The sequence below is a fragment of the Peromyscus eremicus genome, chromosome 5 (genome assembly GCF_949786415.1).
Source record: "Peromyscus eremicus chromosome 5, PerEre_H2_v1, whole genome shotgun sequence".
Classification (NCBI taxonomy): domain Eukaryota; kingdom Metazoa; phylum Chordata; class Mammalia; order Rodentia; family Cricetidae; genus Peromyscus; species Peromyscus eremicus.
This window is the reverse complement of record NC_081420.1, coordinates 122,500,491-122,522,416: the sequence shown is the minus strand read 5'-3', so window position 1 is coordinate 122,522,416 and position 21,926 is coordinate 122,500,491. Positions and strand designations below refer to the sequence as shown.

General features: G+C 39.7%; 1 protein-coding gene across 8 annotated transcripts in view; it reads left to right on the top strand.

Annotated features, from left to right (window-relative positions):
- Inpp4b (inositol polyphosphate-4-phosphatase type II B) overlaps nt 1–21,926 on the top strand; it is a 359,360-nt gene that overhangs the window by 281,571 nt on the left and 55,863 nt on the right. The window lies entirely within an intron of this gene.

The window sequence follows — 21,926 nt, the reverse complement described above, 5'->3', positions numbered from 1 at the left end:
TTTGGATTAAAGTAGATTCAATAATCTACCCTTTTATCCTATCATTTCTGTATCTCCCTTTTCTTTTCAGAAGAAAATCCCTGAATCTAATCTCTTTTGGTTAGCTTTCTTCCTGACTATTATCCATAACAACTTGTAACCAATCCATGTAAACAATTACAAATATCCATAATTTATTTTTGGAAACGTGGACATAGCTCTCTAGACTACTTCCTGTTGATTGGGAGTGCTGGTAATCTTTGGGGGACCCTAAGAAAATTTAGGATTATGGTGAAGTACTGGCTAGAGTGTTCTGTGATGCTGGATCATTGCAGTAAGCAACCTGGAAGCTGTTCTGGATGTTGGATCACCTGGGTCGTTATTTTCATTGGTTTCTGGTTCCCTTACTCTGAAAAATATAAAAACTTTTAAAGGTAACATCCATATCTGTATTAGTATAAGTATAGATTGTGCATTGTACACAAGTCAGCCAAAGATAATTTTTGTTTTATACTTGAGCATGTAGAATAAACATCATATGTCTTGTAGTTCTTTTAGATTTCTTTATGTTTGTGGCCAGATTTTTGAGGGGGTCTTCTTCATTTAAACCTGATTTTTCTTAACCCAGAATAAATACACTGCCTTTTATTTCCTGTGGAAACAAAAGCATAACCTCTCCCCCAAAGTAACATATCTTTTGACTTAAATTTTGAAGTCAAGATAATTTAAAAATTTATAAATTGGATTAATCCAGCACCATTTATAATCAATTGTCTCTTAGCAGCTGTTGCTCCTTCTTCAGCAGTCAAACAATTCAAAGACAACACAACAACATACAATATCCAGACTCTCTGTATATTTTTCATCTTTACATGGCTTTTAAAAATATTACTTTACTCCCTTTTTAAGGACTTTACTTATTATTTTAAAACTATGTATCTTTTTTATAACTGTCTCTACCTTCTCTTTTCTCTCCCAAAACTATGTATATTTTTTAAATACACTGTGACCCATTTCGAGGCTCTTTTTTTTTCTGAATATTTCTTATTGTGCATCTGTAACCTTTTCTGTCTCCATGTGCAAAAAAACCTGCTGTGTGACTTAGATCATGTTGTGCTGGTGCTGACTCCTCCTCCTTGGTTCCCTTTGTCTTATGGCAGAGGTACATTTACCACCAGCTCTGGGAGCCATGTTTATGGTTCCAACTCTGAGAAGTATTTAGGTCCCCATTGCCACTGAGTAGCTTGCTGCCTGCTGCTCATAAATACCATGTAAGTGTTTAATAGCAGGGCCTCTTAAAAGAGCTGCCCACATTTGCTGCTAATGTTGAGTCAGGAAACTTTCTCTTAAAAGAACAGTGCCTCTGCTTGTCACTAGCAAACAGAGCCTACCCCCCCAAAAAGCAGTTACCAAGAAGCCAAGTTTGACTCCACTTTTGTGTGTTTAGAATCATTTTCAAAGCTTTTTCAGGCTTTATGTGAAAATTCTTGCTGGACATATGTAGGCAGAAGTTTTTGTCCCACCATCAACTCCCAAATACTCAACAGCTGCTTCCTAGATTACCACAAAGAGGCATATATTAATTATAAATAATTGGCCTGTACCACAGGCTTATTACTAACTAATTCTTACACTTAAATGAACACATAATTCTTATCTATGTTTAGCCACATGGCTTGGTACCTTTTCTCAGTATGGCATTCCCATCTTGCTTCCTTTGCATCTGGCTGGCGACTCCTGACTCCACCCTTCCTCTTCCCAGCATTCTTAGTTTGGTTGCCCAGGCTACACTTCTTGCCTGGCTACTGGCCAATTAGTGTTTTATTAAACCAATTTGAGTGACAATTCTTTACAGTGTACAAGAGGATTTTTCCACATCATTTGTTATTCTTTAAAAGTGTGATACTTTTTTAATCATTTTATTCTTTGAAATTAAGATATAGTTTTATCATTTCTGCCTTCCCTTTCCTTCAATTAGACCTTCTCTTGCTATCTTGCTCTTGAATTCATGACCTCTATTTCTTTAATTGTTGTTAAATACACACACAAACACATGTGCATATGTATTATACTATTATATATACTATTTATAATATATATTAAATTAATCTGATCTGTCTGTGTAAGGTTACTTGTAAGTATGATTTTGGAGCTGACCACTTGGCATTGGATAACCAACTTGGGATCTCTTTCCTGGGGAAGACTCAACATTCCTTAGTTGTCTGCAATTCTTTATTAAGGACTGAGGCAGTATGAACTTTCCATCTTCCACATCAGCATATCTGTTGGTGTCCTTGTTCAGGTCTTGTGTAGGCAGCCATGTTGATAAGATTTTTGTGGGCATAGTTTCTCTGACATTTCTAGGAAACTAAATCTCAGAGCAAACTTCCTGTTCCTCTGTCACCTCCTCCCTCATGGTCCTTTAGTGAAGAAGTTGTGTTGTACATGTATAACTTCGGGCTGATTATTAAGTCACTTATTCTCTGCATTTTGATCAGTTGTGGTTTTCTGCAGTGGTCTCTGTCTGTTCCAAGGAGCCACATCTTTGATGAGGGGTCAGATCTGCACTTATCAGTGGAAGTCATGGATCTTGGAGGGCCTACAACTGCCACTTTACAAAACCTAGCAAAATTTCTATCTACATTCTTATAACCACAGATTGAAACAACTTAAATTGAGCCAATCACATCCGATGCATTAAATCTTAGTGTACTTGATTTTCCCTACTTTGTTTCTTATATTTTTGAGGCATATCAGATTTTCAGCAGAATAGAATGGTGTTGTCATAGTCACACTCTGAGATTTGTATAATCACAGGAACATATATGGATTTTACCTCTGGTAGAGATGTCACAACCCAAAGCAGAGCTTGGGTACCATCCCTTTTCAAATGGCAACCAAAGAGCTGTGTTAGAAGAATGGAGAGGGAGAGGCTAAAGAATTAGCTATGATGGCAAGAACTACCATTCTGGTAGATATGACCATTCTGAGTCATCTCTTTAACCCATAAAATCTTTATTTTTTTACAGTAAACTTAAGGAGCTTATATTGAAGGACAGATAATTTATCAAATATAATACTTGCTTTTATTAATGCACTATACTTATGTTGCCTGTGAAATTCCTAACCCTGTGTTTTAAATGGCTTACAGGTGAAATGCTTGGATTCTATGTGGTTTTCGAAGTAAAAATTATTTCCTCTCCGAGGATGCCATTAATCTTAATGCATATCCTCTACCTTTATCACATCAAGACTATGATGGGTCTTCCCTAGGCTATATGTTCACTCAGTGTCAGAGAGCTCTTATTTTTCTTTTACTCATATAGGAAAATTTGCGTGCAAGTATAATCTTCCCCAAGTATTCTCTAATTCCATGACATATTCGTAGACTCAGTGGATATTCTCAATTCAATAATCTATAAAAATGTTTTCCTTTAATAGCTGCTATGAATGTTACTGAGTATTTAGCCTTACGTGTTAGTAAGTGGGAGTGTGATGTAAAATAAAAGTGGCCCATCAGCCTTGCCCATGTCCTTCTGAGATGCTTGGTACATTATAGTGAATTACCAGCTAATCTGTTTAAAAATCTCAGCGCCATTGGAATAACTGTTCATTTAAATTCATGTAGGATCCTATGCTCTCATCTTCCCTCACATGAAAAAAAAGGGGGGGGGGAGGAGCATTATTGGAAGGCTTAGTGGGCCGGACCAGAGGTTCTCTACAGTGCGCAGTCACTCTCCTGCCAATCTTTGCTGAACATTGGTCTGAAGCAGCTAGTGTGTATCAGAAATAAAGACCTGGTCCAAGTGTCTCCAGCCAGCTGTTGTGGGTTCTTCCTCCTGGTCTTCTTTGTACAGTGTTGCGGTTTTCAGGGGGTTATGCTTTCTGCCCTGATACCAAAGCAGGGTAAATCTGGAGCTGTTTCCCCCTGGCCCTTGCTGTGATAGTCACATGCACCTTGATCAGCTGGGGCAATCCAGCAGGCATGGCCAGCGCTTCACTCCTCCTGATCTTTGCACAAGGCTTGTTGCTGTTCCTTTCCTGCCTCCCTCAAGCACTAAGACTTACCTTTTACATTCAGAATAAAGTCCAAGAAAGAGCTCTTCTCTAACTCACTAGTACAGAGAGCTTCATGTTTCAAAGTCTCCATGTCATTGCAGATGTAAGCACAAGCTTAGCAGAAGGAGCCAGAGAAGTGTTCTTCCCTCCTTAAAGGAGGAAGGACTGACTGCTAATTTATTACATCCAAAGTCATGTCCCTTTTTCTAATATTGTGTTCAAACATTTTTTATTTATGTAAAACACAGTTAATGGTATTAACACCCAGGTCTACTAGAAATTCACCAAAATGGACTTCTTTCCTCACACAATAAGTGTGGGCTGTGCAGCATGGAGAGCTAAGAAGGAAAAACAGGGAGGACATTTTAGCTGTTCTAAACTATTATTAAAACATTTGACATCCTTGTCATATATGGTATTTCATCCATTGTAACAATAAGAATTGCATATAAAATACTTCGTTGCAGGAAAAAAATCTCAGGTTTGCAATGAGAATAAGTATAATATTGTCATATATTTCATCATACATATGCAATTTTTGCTGGAATTCACATTCAATTTAGCAGGCACTGGCAGAGATGATTTTATTTATAATACTCTGTGTCAATCACCAGAGAAGATGAAGATGAGTAGGTCTGTGCCCTGGTAGCTTGCAGTCTAATGAGTCAATGTAATCAAGTGATAATCTACAATTAACTCCAAACCCCTTTGCAGAAGAGAGTGGTTTGGGGGTGATGAATTTTTCCCAAGTAATTTAGTGCCATGGTTTTTCTGCTGTTGCTTTACTTTCTCCTGGATGGTTTCTGATACACATGGCTCTGCATGGTTACAGCATTCAGTTCTGTACTAGGAAGCATCCTACATAACTCCTCCCCTGATAAAAACAAGGAAATAAAATATGCATCTTGTGTTTTATTAGAATTCATTTTAGATAAATTATGTGAATAGATTTCTATATAATCCCCTTAGAAAATGAAGAAAAGATCTGTCCATGCAGCAAACAGGAGACAGCACACCACAATGGGGAAGTTACTCTGAGTAGAGTCAAATAAGAAAGTGACAGAATTGTCATCCAGGGGAGGTGAACAGAGAGAGCAAGTGCATTTGTTAACAATGAGGATCAACAAGAAGAAGCAATTAGACTTTGAAATCAATGGCAGCACTTCATGGAATGGTTTTTAATAAAATGTGTAAAATAAAAGTCCACCATAGGCTTTTAAGGAGAGAACACATATGGTACATGTAGGAAGACAGAGTAAAAGTCACACCCTTTGGAAACTCAATAATGTTCACTAAGAGACATAGGCAGGCTCAAGCAAATAGAAGTAAGTAGGAGCATTGTTTCATCTTTTGTTCCTTTCATTTGTCAAGATGGCAGGTTAGAGTTTTTATTGCTGTGAAGAGACACTATGACCACAGCAACTCTTATAAAGAAAACATTTAATTGGGGTGGCTCACTTGTATTTCAGAGGTTTAGTCCATTGTCACCATCATGGGGAGTATGGCAGCCTGTGGGCAGCAGTGGTGCTGGAGTAGCTGTGAGTCCTATATCTTGCAGATGATAGGAAGTAGATTGACATACTGGGTAGTATCCTGAGCATAGGAAACCTCAAAACCCGCCCCCACAGTGACACACTTCCTCCAGCAAGGCCACACCTCCTAACAGTGCCACTGCCAATGAGATTACGGGGCCCAATTATATTCAAACCAGCACAACAGATGAACATGTTTAAGGATAGATGGAAAGTTCAGGGTAGTAGATATGGTCTAAGGAGATGGTCTTCCTGAGATGTTCTAGAGAAGTGGACAATGGGACCCTTGCCACCACCAGAAAGCCAAAGTAAAACCCACAGAGTGAGCAGAGGTTTCCACTTCCTTGTGAGGCAAAGTAGACAATCCTAAGGGGAAGACAATCAGAATTCTGGCTTCTAGAAAGAGAAAGCTGCCCTGGCTGTGTGGAGTCCATGAACCTGCCAGTGTGAAGCCTCTCAAATTAGGCCAGTTAGAGCTCTGTAAGCATTGTATTCTGCATGCAGGTGATGTTCTAAGGGCTCATAGTATGATTTGAGTTGTTCTCCACAGCTATGGGGTTCCCACTGTTCTCCAGTGGCTTTAGAGGAAGAAATCACAAAACAAAGATTTATATCTACTTCACTATCTTTAAATCAATCATAATATCAATCATAATTACTAAAACACATTTTTTTTTCATTTTCTTCTATTGTCCTGATGTAGGTTTCCCTCACATATTTGAGGCTAACCCTGAACTCAGTGGCCTTCCTGCCTCAGCTTTCTGAGTTTGGGGATTAAAGGCATTAGCCACCATGTTCAACTATTATATACTTTGTAGATATTTTTTGCAAAAGCTGTGCATGCATGCTGAGAATTCTAGTCAGTTAAAATATAAAAATTGTAGTTTACTTAAGCTGAAAGGCTTTTCTGTCGTTGACCTTTCACCTTATTTTCAGTTTTCACTTTCTTTTTGTCTTTATGCGTGTGACTGAACCCAAGGAACTCTGCTGCTGAGCTGTTCTCGAACCCCTCAGCATTTTCTGTTTGTACCCTGTCAGTTGACCTTTAATTTCAACCAAACATAGATTACATGTATCAAGTCTTTTCTCAGGACAACATTATAAAGAAACTTTAAACAGTGAAACCAACAATGATACAAATTTTATAAACACTTATGAAGTAACATCACCACATTGAGACAGTAACCCTGGAGATAAAAGGACCAGAAAGAAGGAAAGTGATGCTTACATATAAATACGATGTATAATAACTCAAGTTGAATTTTATTGTGCCACAAACAGGAACAACTCACTCCTAATAGATAATGTTATTTGTTTGTTTAGTGTGTGTGTTCATATCTGTACAAGTGCACATGTGTTCAAATGAGTGTAAAAGCCGGAGGATGATCTTGGATTTGATCTCTCAGAGGCTCTCCAGAGTTGAAGACTAGCCAGCTCCAAGGGCCTCTGCCTGTCTCTACCTAACTAGTACTGGACTTACACTTGTGCACTACCTCACCCAGCCTTTTGTACATGGGTTCTGGGTCTAACTCAGGTCATCATGCTTGGGAGGCAAGAACTTTTCCAAGTCACCCATCTCTCCAGCTCATAATGCTTTTCATATTTTAATATTGCCACCCAGTCATTTAATATCTGCCTGGCTTTTTTAACATATTTTTCATAAATCCAAATAATATGTTGTTTTGAGAAATAACTATGTGATAATACTTACCTGAATAAAATTATTGGATTTTGTTCCCCAAAGGAATGTAAAGAGCAGAGCTGACAGGTGGCCAGTCAGGACTGGATTCCAAGAAAAGCTGACCTACAAGGGATGCTACGAGTTTCACTGAGAGTGACAGTTTATGAGGGGGATGATGTGACCCATCCTATAAGGGCAAAACAATCAGTCTTAGGTTTGAAAAGCTTCTTCAGCAAACCAAACTGTTGTCCTCACATAATGCTCAAGGTCATAAAGTCACCCACTCATTAGAGAGCAGACTAGAACTCAGGTCCTGCATATAGTGGGTGCATATGTCAGAGAAGATTGTGTCACGTGTTACATATCAGTAAAGATTATGACTACTTAAATGGGTGTGTCCTTAAATTACTAATAACTCTACGAGCTGTGTCTCAGACAGGACTATGCAGTAGAATTGATAGTGACAAGTGACAGCTTGCTTACCTGAGCCACAAAGACCGCCAGTGTCTACAACCTGTGAGTCTTGTCCAGTCACCATCCACGTGACATATGCTTTGATGCCACATCAGGATCACCACAGCATGAACTTGAATGTGTTGCTGTCATGTATTTTTGGCCATGCTTCCCAGCGTCAGAAATTGATGTTAACCCTGAGCCTGGTCACCCATACTTCATCAGGCTCTGGAAATGACCCGTGTTTACGGAATGGGGAAATGAAGTGAGGCAATTATACTACAGTGTGTGAACACACACACACACACACACACACACACACACACACGCACAGGCACACACACGTGTGTACAGGGCATCACTAAGGTCTTCAAATAAAACTGGTATAGTCATTTCTAATTAGCAAAGCGACTTTTTCACAGTGATTGACTATTCTCCAGGCTCCGTAATGAATACATAAGTTACTACCTTTCCCCCCACTTGCAGTAACACTAGATTGTCTTGAACCATTCACATTGCTTCTTCTGGGTACTAGCAAGAGCTTTGTGAGAGGACACCACACATGTATGGGGTCTGGACTGTGGGCAGCTGGCAGCACTGCTAGACTCCCCTCCCTTGGCATATCTCTTGCCCAAACACCTATTTTGTATTAACTTGCTTTTCGTTGTTGTCTCTGAGTTTCAGAAGGGAGGTCAGGCTGTGCATGAGAGATTATCCTGAAGACAAGATTAAGTCAGGGAGGGCATGCAAGTCAGACAGGATATACTGCAATCAGCTGTCCTGTGGTAAAATATGAGGATACCGTGTTCTGGCTACCTATGTTCCTTAGCCCCCAAGTGAGAAGCACACGAATTTGTGAATCTTCAGATTTCCCCAATAGATAATAGTTCATGTGCTAGAGGAGCATTTCTAAATAAACCTGTGGTTAAAGGTATAGTTTTTATTTTATTTTAGCATTGGGAAACCATGAACATATATATCATTAGCATATCATAAAATAAGTGCTCCTCAAGACATCATTTAAGAAAATGATGTAGGTCAATTTTATCATTTGTTAGGAAGGACTTGGTTTCCACCTTGAGTTCTTTTAGATCCACACATCTGGATAATGGGACAACAGTGATTCAGCTCCACACATGATGACTTGCAGCTGGATATTTTCTTTACTTTTAACCAACTACCAGTGCTGTCTACAACCTCTGGTCAGAACTGAAAAGACAGATTCTAAGATATCTGGGCATCTCCAGGTCTATGGTGGAGATTTGCTTTTCCATTTGCTGTATTTGTAACTGGGAATTTGTTCTCAACTCAGTTCCAACACACCTCTGAGTCCCGCTTGAAAGGAAAAGCCACTCAGCATGATCACCTGAGTTTGATCTCTAGAATCCCCATGGTAGGAGGAGAGAGCCAACTCCTGGAGATTGTCCTCTGACCTCTATATAGGCATATCCATACACACACCACACATACACACACACACTGAAAATTTAATGTGCTACAAAATAGTATTCAATCTTTATTTCTCAATATGCATAAAATCAGAGATAATGATACTTAATTGTCATTAAATTATAGACTGGCCAGAAGCATGAAATAAAAACGCTTCTAAAACCAAAAGTAGTCACATAGGCAGGCATTCAGAAAGCTACCAGCCTGGCTGGCCAAAAACCGAACAGACCTCCGAATCCCCATTCTTGTCTTACTGTGTTCACAGCTTAGATCTGTAAGTTCCTGCTTCTCCATTTTCTGCTCTGCTATGTGTGGGTGCACAGGGAGTATCTGACCTTCCATCATCCCTACAGGCAGATGTCTGATCTTCCGTCATCTTTCCTCTTCTTCCTCTTTCCTTTTTACTGGGTTTCCAAACTTAAAATGTCCCATCACACGTTTCACATTCTGCCAAGCATTGCATTTGGATGGTCTCCCAATACACCAGCCTTTTCTGCCAGCATGCAATGGCTTAGGATGAAAAGACAAGAATTCAGTTGAAAGCTCACTTAGATAGGTCTCTAGCTGTTTGGAACACTTGTATGTCATTGTCAGCCAAAGGAGGGTAATTAACACGCATATACTTTGTACTTCAAAGTACATTCCTCCATTATCTCTCTAGGGAAAGAAAATTAATATTTCCACTGTCAGTTTCTACGACAAAAAGATGTCCCAGTCCATGTAGCCAAGCTGGAGAGATGGATAGGATAATGGTTATTGTGCATTCTGAGCTCCTCAGGGAATTCTATTTCTGCAGGGTTCTGACAAGTCAACTGATCCTTCCCGTTACAGAGGTTGTGAATTCTTTCTATCATTTGAAAGAATTTATGCATTCTTTCTATTGAATAACCTTTATTTCTCTGTCTAGCATGCACTCCTTCAGACCTGCATTAACTTTAATTACTGTTTCAAGTGATTACCAATTCTCTGATAAATTTTCAAAAATAATTACGTTTCTTTTTGGAATATCCATAAGAGTTTCTAAGAAAATCATCATAAAGGTAATTTTTTGGTCTTACAGTAAGAAGTAGGTTAACAGTATCATCTCAATTTTTTTTAAAGATTTATTTATTATGTATACAGTGTTCTGCCTACATATATGTTTGCAGGTCAGAAGAGGACACCAGATCTCGTTATGGATAGTTGTGAGCCACCATGTGGTTGCTGGGAATTGAACTCAGGACCTCTGGAAGAGCATCCAGTGCTCTTAACCGCTGAGCCATCTCTCTAGCCCCTCATCTCAATTTTTAAGATATGCATTTAGAATACAAGTATCTGGATTTGACCTGGATTAATTCCTGGGTCTCCAATGGCTCAGTGTCATTTGATGTCATATTCAATAAACAGAACATCTGTTAGGGGTGACTAAAATGTAATTTCAGCTTCTAATTTAAAATCAAAGTGGGGAGGTTAGAGAGATGGATTAGCCTCTGTTGCTTTCCAGAGGTCTCCCCAGTACCCACAGATCACCTCAAAGGTCTCTGTAACTCCAGTTCCAGGAAAGTCCAATGCTGTCTTCTGGCCTGTGAGGGCACCAGGCATGTCCAGGGTGCACAGACCACATGCAGGCAAAACACTCATACATAAGAGAAAAGTAAATAAATAAAAATAATTCACAGAAGGGACTGCTAATAACTTAGAATTTGACCTTTTACATAGTTTTATACTCTAATCCCTCCAGCATTTAATATGAATAGTCACTCTTTAATTACCATGCCTCCTCTTGTCAACCCACAGAGGTGAGACATTCTGTGTTCAATCCATCTTCTCATCCGATTTAGATCATCATTTCCCTCCCATTCTTGCATCACAAATCTCCAGAAAAGTGGAAATGGCCTCGGGCGAGCAGGACAGGGAGAACTAAAGGGTAGCTTTATTAGGTAGGTCAGGTAGGTCAAAAGGGAGCCATCTGTTTATGCTAATTAATTAGTACTTGGTGCTCTCTTGATAAACTGGGAATATGGGTGTCTCAGCTTGCCAAGTAAGAGGCCACTTTAAGTTGGAAGTGGTATAGAAGAGAAATAAAATGTACATTTCATGTGCTTATTTCTTCAATGCTTCCCTTGTTCTTTTGGAGACTTTTGGTGTACTTTTTTCATTCTATAATTTTCTTTCTATGTTTTACTTCATTTATACCCTCCCTGATGCCTCACTGACCTTGTGGGATTACATGCTAAGATCTCACTTGCCTTTGGAGGACTAAGATAAGCTACAGAAGAGGACTGTTGGGAGAATCAGCTCCTTTTCTATCATCAGGAAGGAGGGATAGAGAAGGACAGAGAAGGCCTGACCTTTACCCCCGGGCTGCCTTCTGACCTTCCTCGGTTGCAGCAGCCAGCTGGTAGGACATTGGGATTACCTCCTAACCTGTGTTCCTTCTTTAACTAAGTTTTGAAAACTCCATTCTTGTTCCTGTCTTCATCTACTCCCAACAGGCAAATCCTTTCTCTGTGGTTGTTGGATAAAATAGGGTTCATGGAAGTGGGCGTGCATGGGTGGAGGTGCTCACCCACCTCCCTTCATTGCCAGGACCTTTACCACCTGAGCACAAACAGAAGTGATGATCCACGTACTTCCCTTGACTCACGAAGTCCTGCACTGGTCTGCACACAAAGCCTCTCTTACAAAGACCTTTGGCCACTAGTTCTGTTGCTATGGAAAGCTGCCTCAAGCAGAACAGGGAGTTCAAGTCCCGCTGTTGAAGTGCCAGCTAACAAAGAAGAATCTCTCAGGCCTGTTGTCAGTTGTCACATGTTTTGGGATTCTGTAATCCAGCCATAATCTATTTCTATGAGACTTTTAAAAATAAGAAAGATAGCCGGGCGGTGGTGGCGCATGCCTTTAATCCCAGCACTCGGGAGGCAGAGCCAGGAGGCGGATCTCTGTGAGTTCAAGGCCAGCCTGGGCTACCAAGTGAGTTCCAGGAAAGGCGCAAAGCTACACAGAGAAACCCTGTCTCGAAAAACCAAAAAAAAAAAAAAAAGAAAGAAAGAAAGATAGTTAATATGTTATTATCTCACTCTTCTCTTTTCAATACAGGCATGGATTTCAATGTGTAATACACAAAAAAGGAATTTCATAAAAATCTTTAATACTGTATCTGAAACACATTTTAACAATAATTTTGAGTTTTTTTCCTGTGGCTTCTGGTGACAAGTTTCTAAATTAATTGAAGAGGGAATTCTGAACATGTGTAAGCCAAAATACTCATCTCTGAGCAGGCTGAAATTTTGGTATTTGATTTCTTATATTGCCTCCTTCATAAAAGTAGATGAGAGTACACTAGTGAGAGTGAACTAGTACACTAGTAAGTGATCAGTGAACTAGTACACTAGTAAGTGAGAGTGAACTAATACACTAGTAAGTGATGAGAGTGAACTAGTATACTAGTAAGTGAAGAGAGTGAACTAGTACACTAGTAAGTGAAGAGAGTGAACTAGTACACTGGTAAGTGATGAGAGTGAACTAGTACACTGGTAAGTGATGAGAGTGAACTAGTAGACTAGTAAGTGATGAGAGTGAACTAGTACACTAGTAAGTGATGAGAGTGAACTAGTACACTAGTAAGAGTGAACTAGTATACTAGTCAATGAGAGTGAACTAGTAGACAATAAGTGATGAGAGTGAACTAGTAGACTAGTAAGTGATGAGAGTGAACTAGTACACTAGTAAGTGATGAGAGTGAACTAGTACACTAGTGAGAGTGAACTAGTATACTAGTAAGTGAGAGTGAACTAGTAGACTAGTAAGTGATGAGAGTGAACTAGTAGACTAGTAAGTGATGAGAGTGAACTAGTAGACTAGTAAGTGATGAGAGTAACTAGTACACTAGTGAGAGTGAACTAGTATACTAGTAAGTGAGAGTGAACTAGTAGACTAGTAAGTGATGAGAGTGAACTAGTAGACTAGTAAGTGATGAGAGTGAACTAGTACACTGGTAAGTGATGAGAGTGAACTAGTACACTGGTAAGTGATGAGAGTGAACTAGTACACTGGTAAGTGATGAGAGTGAACTAGTACACTAGTAAGTGATGAGAGTGAACTAGTACACTAGTAAGTGATGAGAGTGAACTAGTACACTAGTAAGTGATGAGAGTGAACTAGTACACTAGTAAGTGATGAGAGTGAACTAGTACACTAGTAAGTGATAAGAGTGAACTAGTACACTAGTAAGTGATAAGAGTGAACTAGTAGACAGCTAATTTTAGTGCAGCACTGTCTTTTTATGCCTTTCAAGGTTCTGTAGCCTCCAAAAGAATGTAATTTATACTTTTTTTATTTTTTTATTTTGCAATACAGTTCAGTTCTATATATCAGCCACGGATTCCCTTGTTCTCCCCCCTCCCGCCCCCTTCCCCTTTCGCCCAGCCCACCCCCCATTCCCACCTCCTCCAGGGCAAAACCTCCCCCGTGGACTGAGATCAACCTGGTAGACTCAGTCCAGGCAGGTCCAGTCCCCTCCTCCCAGGCCGAGCCAAGCAACCCTGCATAGGCCCCAGGTTTCAAACAGCCGACTCATGCAATGAGCACAGGACCCGGTCCCACTGCCTGGATGCCTTCCAGACAGATCAAGCCAATCAACTGTCTCACCCATTCAGAGAGCCTGATCCAGTTGGTGACCCCTCAGCCATTGGTTCATAGTTCGTGTGTTTCCATTCATTTGGCTATTTGTCTCTGTGCTTTATCCAACCTTGGTCTCAACAATTCTCACTCATATAAACCCTCCTCATTCTCACCAATTGGACTCCCAGAGATCCACCCGGGGCCTAGCCTTGGATCTCTGCATCCAGATCCCTCAGTAGTTGGATGGGGTTTCTAGTACGACAATTAGGGTGTTTGGCCATCCCATCACCAGAGTAGGTCAGTTTGGGCTGTCTCTCGACCATTGCCAGCAGTCTGTTGTGGGAGTATTTTTGTGGATTTCTGTGGGCCTCTCCAGCACTTTGCTTCTTCCTATTCTCATGTGGTCTCCATTTACCATGGTCTCCTATTCCTTGTCCTCCCTCTCTGTTGTTGATCCAGCTGGGATCTCCCGCTCCCCCAAGCTCTCTTTCCCTCGACCCTCGCCCTTCACTACCCCCACTCATGTCCAGGCTGTTCATGTAGATCTCTTCCATTTCTCCGTCATTGGGCGATCCCCGTGTCTTTCTTGGGGTCCTGTTTTCCAGGTAGCCTCCCTGGTGATGTGAGTAGCAGTCTAGTCATCTTTTTTCTACATCTAGTATCCTCCTATGAATGAGTACATACCATGTTTGTCTTTCTGAGTCTGGGTTATCTCACTCAGGATGATTTTTTTCTAGATCCATCCATTTGTCTGCAAACCTCATGATGTCATTGTTTTTCTCTGCTGAGTAGTATTCCATTGTGTATATGTACCACATTTTGTTTATCCATTCTTCAGTTGAAGGGCATCTAGGTTGTTTCCATGTTCTGGCTATTACAAATAGTGCTGCTATGAACACAGCTGAACAAGTGCTCTTGTGGTATGATTGAGCATTCCTTGGGTATATGCCCAAGAGTGGTATAGCTGGGTCTTGGGGGAGATTGATTCCCAATTTTCTAAGAAAGCACCATATTGATTTCTAAAGTGGTTGTACAAGCTTGCATTCCCACCAGCAGTGGAGGAGAGTTCCCCTAGCTCCACATCCTCTCCAGCATAAGGTGTCTTCAGTATTTTTGATCTTAGCCATTCTGACAGGCATAAGGTGGTATCTCAGAATTGTTTTGATTTGCATTTCCCTGATGATTAGGATGTTGAGCAATTCCTTAAATGTCTTTCAGCCATTTGATTTTTCTCTGTTGAGAATTCTCTGTTTAGTTCTATAGCCCATTTCTTAATTGGACTGTTGGGCATTTTGCTGTCTAATTTCTTGATTTCCTTATATATTCTGGATATCAGTCCTCTGTCAGATGTGGGGTTGGTGAAGACCTTTTCCCATTCTGTAGGCTGTCGCTTTGCTTTGTTGACCATATCCTTTGCTCTACAAAAGCTTCTCAGTTTCAAGAGGTCCCATTGATTGATTGTTTCTCTCAGTGTCTGTGCTACTGGTGCCATATTTAGGAAGTGGTCTCCTATGCCAATGCGTTCAAGACTACTTCCTACTTTCTCTTCTAGCAGGTTCAGAGTAGCTGGATTTATGTTGAGGTCCTTGATCCACTTGGACTTAAGTTTTGTGCACGGTGATAGATATGGATCTATTTGCAGCCTTCTACATGTTGATATCCAGTTATGCCAGCACCATTTGTTGAAGATGCTTTCTTTTTTCCATTGTACACTTTTGGCTACTTTGTCAACAATTATATGTTCATAGGTGTGCGGATTAATGTCAGGGTCTTCAATTCGATTCCATTGGTCCACATGTCAGTTTTTATGCCAGTACCAAGCTGTTTTTGTTACTGTAGCTCTATAGTAGAGCTTGAAGTCAGGGATCGTGATGCCTCCAGAGGTTGTTTTATTGTACAGGATTCTTTTGGCTATCTTGGGTTTTTTGTTTTTCCATATGAAGTTGAGTATTATTCTTTCCAGGTCTGTGAAGAATTGTGTTGGTATTTTGATGGGAATTGCATTGAATCTGTAGATTGCTTTCTGTAAAATTGCCATTTTTACTATGTTAGTCCTGCCTATCCATGAGCATGGGAGATCTTGCCATTTTCTGACATCTTCTTCAATTTCTTTTTTTCAGAGACTTAAAATTCTTGTCATATAGGTCCTTCACTTGCTTGGTTAGTGTTACCCCAAGGTATTTTATGTCACTTGTGGCTATTGTAAAGGGTGATGTGTCTCTGATTTCCTTCTCAGCCTGTTTGTCAATTGTATATAGGAGGGCTACTGATTTTTTTCGGTTGATCTTGTATCCTGCTATGTTGCTGAAGGTGTTTATAAGCTGTATCAGTTCCTTGGTTGAATCTTGGTTGAATCTTGGGGTCACTCAAGTATACTGCGTGTCATCTACAAATAGGGAAAGCTTGACTTCTTCCTTTCCAATTTGTATCCCCTTAATCTCCTTATGTTGTCTTATTGCTCTGGCTAGAACTTCAAGTACTATGTTGAATCCAGGAACACATCAAAACAATTATCCACCATGAACAAGTAGGCTTCATCCCAGGGATGGAAGGGTGGTTCAACATACGAAAGTCTGTCAATGTAATACACCATATAAACAAACTGAAAGAAAAAAAAACACATGATCATCTCATTAGATGCTGAAAAGGCCTTTGAGAAAATCCAACACCCCTTCATGATAAAGGTCTTGGAGAGATCAGGAATACAGGGAACATTCATAAACATAATAAAGGCAATTTACAGCAAGCTGACAGCCAACATTAAATTAAATGAAGAGAAACTCAAAGCGATTCCACTAAAATCAGGAACAAGGCAAGGCTGTTCGCTCTCCCCATACTTATTCAATATAGTACTTGAAGTTCTAGCCAGAGCAACAAGACAACATAAGGAGATCAAGGGGATAGAAATTGGAAAGGAAGAAGTCAAGCTTTCGCTGTTTGCAAAGGTGCAATGTTTTAAAGCCATCATCGCAGGGCTGGCTGATTGGATGCTATCCAGAAATAATCTTACGTGTCTGTCCCATTCTATAACAGCACACATTTATAAAGTGGCTGGTTAGTGTTAAAAACACATACACCACCATGCAATTACCTTAAATGTCTTTGGTGGCAAAGGACAGAAACCCTGACTCAAACTATTTTGAACAATAAAGAATATTGATTGGTTAATGTCCCTTAAAAATCCAGCAGTAAGGCAAGCTTCAAATTAGGGTGGTTTCAGTGGCTCAGAAGTACAAAAGAGATAGCTTTGCCCCATTTAATCTCTGTGTTCTTCTTAGTGCGTTGACATCATTATGCATTTATCTATGCAGCTAGTCTCTCATGACTAAAGATGCCTATGAACTTGTCTCACTCTCTAGCAATGTAGTGTCATCTGACCATGAGATAATGAAGTCAATCCCAGAGTTCCTTAGTGGTATAGCTCAACCCACTGGGAAGAATAGTCCATTCCTATTCAGGTACAAGCACTCTGCCATTGGTTCTGGTCATTATTTTGTTTAGAACACTTGCTGCTAAAGGAGCATCATTTTATGAACTGCAGAAGATAAAAGTATAACATGTAACTTTTGCTTGCCTGTTCTATTCTATAGGGGCACGGCGGACAGGTGCACACTGCTTTGTGAATGTGGTAGCGTTTGCGTCCACAAGTGTGTGAGGAAAGTGTTTGCTCTCCTGGATAGGCTCTGTTTTGTCCTGATGAGATTGGCTTTCCCAAGAGCAACAAATGTCTTTCTCTGTTTTTACAGTTGTCACAGGGCTGAATAATGTAGACAGTTTTGCCACAGCTTGGATTAATTGTATTCTCTACATTTTACAGTGTGGAAAGGGGCACAGCGCCAAACAACTCACCCTATACCACACATCAAGCTGGGGGAACTGGCATTGAAAGTAATTTCCCTAGAATCATGGCTTTGTTTTCAGAGACTTCTGAGAGATTCAAATACAGAAGTAAAAAAATACAGATAAGAAAGATTTAGGAATTTGGAATCTATAACCCAGCATGAGAACCTTTATAAAAAACAAATATTTGCAGATAAAGTAAAAGCCCCATTTGTGACCCCCCTCCCTTCAGCTTTTCTACACATAAGTCTTTCTTCCTTTGTGGGAAGCAACACCTTGATTTTATTATTTCTTTATTCTCATGTATGTTTTTAATATATGCATATATTTATGTATATACAGTTTTATACAGTAAAATCATATCATTGTCTTCATTTCTTTTTCTGGCTTAATATATCCATGTTGATATGCGTGGCACTGTTTTCTTATTTTGTTTGTTAGTGTATGTAATAGCATAGTGAATTAACACTTAAAGCTTGCCCATTGTCTTTATCAACGTTTTCCCCTTTATTGTTTATTATTATAAACAATAATTCAATTAGGATTTTGCACCTTTTACCTCCAATTGCTTTCTAAAACCCAATTTGAAAAACAGTATGGAGGTTGCTCAGAGATTCAATTGAACTGTCTAAATTTGATATTAGAATAATGTGGGCACACATGGCCAAAGCAGGGTCTGTTAATTGTATGGACATTTCAGGAGGCATGGTGTAAATCGAAAGCAAGCCCATGTTTCTCCATGATCATGAATTTATTCATATATCTGAACTTACCATTGCATCTTGAAAGTTCACAAACGAATAAAATAGTCTTTATTAGTGATTACCCTTTTTCAAATTATACCTGATTTTATGCCCTGCATGGATTTTTATTAGGCTAAAAAAATTGGTACCAACCACAATATTGGTTTTAAAAAAATGATAAATTTCTGTAATTGCCATTCTAGAGATGTAATTAGAAGGCTAGGTGTATAGTTTGTAGGAGAAGGGCACGTTGTAAGGCTCTGGATTTGATCTCCAGCATAGGAAGAAGGAAGAAATAGGAAGAGAGAGAGAGACAGAGACAGAGACAGAGTCAGAGACAGACAGAGAGAGACAGACACAGAGACAGACAGACACATACACACAGAGATAGAGATAGAGATAGAGATAGAGATAGAGATAGAGATAGAGATAGAGATAGATAGAGAGAGAGAGAGAGAGAGAGAGAGAGAGAGAGAGAGAGAGAGAGAGAGAGAAAGAGAAAGCATGTGGAGTGGAAGGGAGGCCAGAGGGCAAAAGGGAAGTGAGGAGAGAGAAAGGCGAAGAACCTGGAAATGTAAAGACCCTCAGCCTGGCTTCTTTCTCATATTGTGGCCCAAGGGGGCAGGGATTTCTAGGGAACACTATATCTGTGTGCTATGCTTTAACAAACAGTCACTATGAGATGGCAGTGGGTGGAGAGTGTCCATTTGACTCACATTTAGGAGACTTACTGTCTGTTTTGAAATGGCTCTATTTTTCCAACCCTGTCTTGCCCCTCCAACTTATTCTGTGTTCCCCACTCACTCTCAAATTCAAGACCTTTCCTTGAGCATGCATGCACACACATGCACACACACATGCACACACACACACACACACACACACACACACACACACACACACCCCTGAATCATTTGGTGCTGCTCCTATGTACATGAGTTTAAGAGCTGACTATATGAGGAAGTTGTGCCCCAGGAATAAAAACAAAAAACAAAACTGATTCTTCCTCTCAGCAGCCATTGGTTGCCTGTAGCTTTTCATCTAGGGGCAGGGCCTTGTACATGTCCCCCAACAACTTTGTCATGTCAGTTGGTGTGGTCATTATGCTTGTCTTGTTTAGGTTACCGTATTTTTGAGATTTTATGAGTGCATGGGTGGTCTTCAGGCTCTCACCATCTTCCAGGAACTCCTTCATAATGATCAGAGTCTAAAATCCTATGTCCACAATGAAAATATATTCCATTAGTAAATTGAAATGCTTTGTTCTTTTATATGTTGGTCTATCTTAAAAATGCCAGAGTAGTTTGTAAAACCCCAAGTAACTGTGCAAGCACAAATAAGACTTGAGGGAAAACTCTGGAGGAGGAGCTCAGAAACAGTTTGTAAGTTTATTTGAAAAAAAAATTCCTTAACTTTGTGCTAGGCAGCGTTGGTTTACTGTAAGAAAATCACTCAGTTAGCAAACTTACGAAGAGAACAACTTTACGTTGGCCATCCCAGGCCTTGAATGCTTTGGACCTGTGACATCATGGCAGGAATACATGGCAGAGAAAAGTTACATTATGGCCAGGAAGCAAACGAAAGGAGAAAGAAAAACCTGGAGTCCCAAAGTCTCCTCTGAGAGCACAACCTGCATGCCCTAGCTGCTCCCACTAGGCCTCGCGCCCCCAAGGTTGTGCTCTTCCTGGGGACCATGCATTTACTGTGTGGCTTTGGGAGAACAATCCACACCCAAGTTACAGCAAGCATCTTGCCGTCAGTCTTCTCCGAGTCAATACTTTGCAAATTTTTTTTTAGTTTTGATGTTAGAACTGAAAGTGATTTTTTTTCAGCTTTTTTCTTTTCTTTATTTTTTAATTATACTTATGATATTCATTAATTACACTCATGATAATAATTACATTTGTGGTATTCATTCAATAATGATATTTATGATATTCATTAATTACATTAGTTGTATTGATTTATTAACATACATGATATTATGTCCTGATACTATTGTTCATTTGTGGGGCTATTCCATCACACAAAACAGAGATTGTGTGTTTAGGAAATCATTGCTCTATATTCCTTTCTTCTCTGTCTTGAGATAACGTCTAATCTACTGATTCTCTGTGTTGATGTTGTATAATTTTGGTAGGTTGCAACTGGAATTTTTAAGTGGCTGAAACACATTTATGGTGCAGCATACACACTAGGATTAAATGCTATTTCACACAAATTTTGTTATAGAGAGGACATGTGTATGTGTGTATAATATGTGACTTGCACAGGATGTTGTATTAATTATTAATGGAAATATATTTAATAATTAAAGACTGCACATGTAAGGAATAAAATTTAATGGTTTAATATACATATAATGAAATAATCACCCTAGCCAAACTATTTAATGTATCTGTTACTTCAAATAGTTACCACTTTCTTTGTGTGTGAGAAGATATCAAATATATAACAAAGTACACATTAATTAATTAACTGTGATCATCCTACTTTGCAGTTCCAGACCGTTTATCTTACATTAGAGTAAATGTATTAATTTACATTGGTTTAAAAATGGTTGAAATATATTTGAGTGAACTGGCTTTGAAAGAATCGTCGTGACCTTGAAGAAGTGAGTGACCAGTGGCTGTTGTTTTCCGGCTGGAACCCAGACTCTACATCTAAGCAAACCCTACGCTCAGGGCCATGCAATGCTGAGGCATGTTGTCCAGTGCACCCCAACTTTCCAGCCTCCACAGCACTGCCGCCTGTGCCCATGTCTTTCTCTATTTGTCCCTTGGCCTCAAATGCTCCTGGGGACCCAGAATGTTTCCTGTAGGACGCTCTGCACCAACCTGTCCACCCTTCCTTCAGTCCTGACACCTTCATTGGTGTGCTGCAGCCTCAGAACACTCTCCTGCACTTAATATGGGCCTGGACGTCTATTTGTCCTTATTAGATTCTGGAGATTTTAAAGACAGGTCTTTACAACACAGGCTTTAGAGTCTTTCTCTCATGTTTATATTCTGTTCTGTCAGTCTTATAAGAAATTTATTGTCTTAAAATGACATATATTTATTTTAAATGATTAAAAAGCAGTTGAAAAATGTATATCGTTTTATAATCTTAAGGTAACCAGTTCATTTCTTAATAAGTGTTTCTTTCTAATTGGCCAGTATAAACACTGGTGTCTGACTGAGAGTGACCTCCCTGGCAATATGATGTTATCTGGTTTTGTTGTTGTTTTGTTTGTTTTTGTCAATATCCTACAAGCTAGAGTCATTTGAGAAGTGGGACTCCCAGTTGAGCAAACGCGTCTATAAGATTTGCCTATAATCTGTGGTTTCTTAATTTTCTTGATTAGTGATGGATGTAGGTAGGCCCATCTCAGTAGGGTGGCATGCCATCCCTGAGAAGGTGTACTGGATGGTATAAGAAAGAAGGCTGAGCAAGTCAGAAGGAATAAACCATGTTCCTCCATAGTCTATGCTTCGTTCCTGCCTCCAGGTTCCTAGTTTGAGTTCCTGTCCTGACTTCCTTCTGTGGTGGACTGTGTCTTAGAAGTCTAAGAAAATCAAACTCTTTCTTCCCCAAGTTGCTTTGGTA